Source organism: Octodon degus, unplaced genomic scaffold, assembly GCF_000260255.1.
Source record: "Octodon degus isolate 3935 unplaced genomic scaffold, OctDeg1.0 scaffold00008, whole genome shotgun sequence".
Lineage (NCBI taxonomy): Eukaryota > Metazoa > Chordata > Mammalia > Rodentia > Octodontidae > Octodon > Octodon degus.
Window position 1 is genome coordinate 25,519,199 of NW_004524584.1, and position 3,709 is coordinate 25,522,907.

The following is a 3,709-nucleotide window of genomic DNA, read 5'->3' on the forward strand; positions in this document are numbered from 1 at the left end:
TTTCAGAAAAGAATTGCGCTCTGATTTCCTCTATATCTTTCTGTTGTTGCTTATTTACTATCGACACTATTAATTCATGCATTTGAGCTGAGCTAGTTTCCTCCACAATTGTTCTGGGTGGGCACAGGGCTTCTTCCATATGTTTCTGCATTTGATTCTTTAGTGCAGATGTTATTAATTCAGGGATTTCTTTTTTTATTTCCAATCTGAGCTCCTCTATATCTTTCTGCAGCTGTTTCTTTATTTCAGAAGCCATTTACTCATTGCTTTCAGCTGTATGATTTACAATTTTTTCTGTGTTAGTGTCCTCTGCACTCATTACAGATTGGCTTGGGTTCTGAGGTTGCATTTTGTTCCTTCTTATCATTTTGTGTAGCACTGTCTTCTGACCTTTGTTATAGTTCTTTGCTGTAGTTACAACCTTCGCATGTACTGAAGTTCAGGTGCAGCTCTACAAAGTTTGGACTTATCTAGCTGTGTCTGACTTGGGTCTGGCTGCTGTACTCAGCTCCTTCCCACTGCTTCCCTTGAGGGTGAACCTGTTGTGGACCTGTGGCTAGATATTCTGCTCCTGGACTAGCTGGGTGGATCTATCCTCTACACTCTCTGCAGGGATTGCAGCTGCAGGGTTACAGCCCTGGCATGTATGGCTGGCCTGAGCTGTGCCTGGAGGGGGCAAGGTGAAGTAGGGGGAAGAGGAAGCTCTTCCACACACTCACCAGACCTGGGCTAGGACTGGGTCTGGTGGTTCCTGGCGCGGCAGAAATTCCTACTTGGTGGGCAGGGTGGGGGAGTTTCTGTGGAGTGGTGGAGGGTGGCCCAAGGGGGTGGGAGAGGGTCCAGCCCACGCTGCGCTTAGGCTGGGACTGGTCCTGCTGGCACAGGGTAGCAGGATACTCCCCCACACACTCACTGGACCTGGGCTATGACTGGGTCTGGGGGTTCCAGGAATACAGCAGAAATTCCGACTGGGCAGGAGGGATAGGGGAGGTGCTGCAGAGCGGTGGGGGGTGGTCCAAGGGGGTGGGAGAGGGTCGGGCCCACACTGTGCCTGAGCTAGAACTGGTCCCTGCAGCACAGGGTAGGAGGAAGCTCTCCCACACACTCACCGGACCTGGGCTAGGACTGGGTCTGGGGGTTCCAGGAACCTGGCAGAAATTCCTACTTGGCGGGTGGGTTGAGGGAGGTGCTGCGGAGTGGTGGGGGGTGGCCATAGGGGGTGGGAGAGGGTCCCGCCCACGCTGCGCCTGGTCTCAAGGTTTGTAATTTCTATTTGGAAAACATTGATTGCTTTTGTAAACTCACACCTATATCTAACTGCAAAATGTGACTTCATCCACAGATAAAGTGTTTCTCAATCCACTGAGAACTGGATTAAACTGCCACCAGATGTCCTTCCGACTACTGGAACTAAAACAATGCCTAAGCCAAATAAGGAAATATTCTTGTAGTGTTTTACAAAATATTCCCTTGTCTATGAAAACAAAGAGTTAACCTTCAGTCATGACTAACTTTGTAAAACGCCCCTCTCATCCCCTGCTTTTGTGGTTTTCTGCTTTAAAAACTGTGTGTCATTCCAGCTAGGTGTGTACTCTTGTTAGTTTTCTGAGGAGAGTGTTGCTGCTGAGCTCAGCTAATAAGGTGCAGCAAAATGTCCCTTTGGTTTTGGTGTCTATTGGACTTACGATGTGCCACAGATATCTTCCTGGGTTTTGATATCCCCTTCAAGAGTACACACCCAATGACCTAACTTCCTCCCATCAGGCCCCACCCTTGAAAGTTCCATCATCTCCTAATAACGCCACAGACTGGAGACTAAGCTGGCCAAAAATGGCCTTGTGGGAACACTCAAGATCCATACTATAGCAGCATGTAGCCACCACAAATCTCTCCCATGTTATAATGAGAGGGGATAGGGGAGCATTGGAGAAAGTAAGCTGGCAAATTCTACCTGCTTTGAGTGTCACAGAAGGGATGAGCAAGAAAGAGGCAACTAAGATGTGACCTGATGCTTGGGTAAAAGCTGCATGTAGGCCCAGACTGTAGGTAAGAACTAACATAGTGCCTGTAGAACAAAGAAGGATGTCTGCCAGTCCTGACCCTGGAAGAAAAGCATGGTAGTAAGATAAGAGGAGCCATATCTGGAACATTTGTCTGCTGGGTACTTTATTAATTATTTGCAAACCTATGGGAAGTTATTAAGCAATTTAATAGCAGAATCACGTTTATAATGTTACTCTGACACTGAGCCTGTAGAGGTGGAAAGCAAAGCCAAATTTAAGAAAACTGATCCATAGTCCAGGAGAAAGAAGATCATGGGCTCTAGTAGGAGTTGGAATGGAGAAAACTAATAGAAGCAAGAAAAGCTAAGCATGTTTGGTGATTATAGGAGGTGTTGGTGATCATAGCATTCATGTTTGGTGAAAGTTGCAATGTTGGTGATGAAGGATGGGAGTCTCAGCAGGCAATGTAACCATGTAGGTTATGCACTGAGCACTGAGGTTCTCTTGCTAGAAAGCTTCTCTATGCAGTGGTTCAATTTGGTGGAACACAAGAGTCCTATGTTGAAAGAGCACGCTGGGAACCTACCTCAAGAAAGTGGGGAAATGGTAATTCCATCCATTATAAAGTAAGAGGAGTGTCCAGGATCCTGATTTGGGTAGCAGTTGTGGCAATGACTGGGGAAAACCACCAGGTAAATGAAAACAGTTTGTGTTTGAACAGAAATAGGAATAGGGAAGCAAGTGTTCAGAAATTCATGTAACTGCATGTTTGAGAAACTGCAGCATTCAGAAGGTAAAGCAAGGGAGTAGTGTGAGATGAGGTACTGATTATGCACAGAGGCCAAGGAAACTATAGAATGTCTAAGTATTGGAGTTTTGATCTTTACTGTTGAAGAAGTAAAGAATGAAGAAATAAGGGAGACAGTGAGAGGTGGTGATGTAGAGCCCAGAGAAAAGGATCAAGAATGTTGAAGTAGCTGACACTAAACACGGGGTGTTTATGGGTGCTCCTGATTCCCTAAGGCCTTTATAACAAGACTTTCCTTCAAGAGAAGGACAGAGTCTAGCAAATATAATGAGGTTGACAATGTAGAGAGACAGAGCTGTGACTAGATTTTTCAGTCAGCTTAGTTGAAGACATCAGGCCAAATAGGGAAAGAGTAGAGAGACATAAAGGAGACAGAACAGGGCAGTATTTTTATAGGGATAAGCAAGCAATGCTGAAACAATTAGCTTCCTGGAGTAGCAGATACATACCATTCATCGCAATGAGTGTGCTACTCCATGTGCTCATTTATTTTGGTTTCACTTGAGCTAGCTCAAATCGAAAGGACATAAAATGATACAGAAAGATGTGCCGAGAAGAAATTTTTCAGGAACCATCTTGAAAATTCATATGTTCCTTGATGCAGCTACTATTTTATAGCTTTCTAGAGCACTTTTCTATTTCCAATTTACCTGTTCACTGGCTTATAAAATTTTAATGTTAGTGGTACAGGCAAGTCAAATAGTGACACATATATAGAAGGAAAAGAACATCGGTCTTACCCCAAGTAAGTTAGAGTCATCTGGAAGCCAAATTCACAACTTGAGGATGAATTCCTCTGCAATTTATGGTGCATTCTGAGTGGGAAAAAGTATGTGTGTAAAATATCCAAGTGTACAGCTTATTTCAGATCTCTAAATTACATAAAAATTTATTGTTA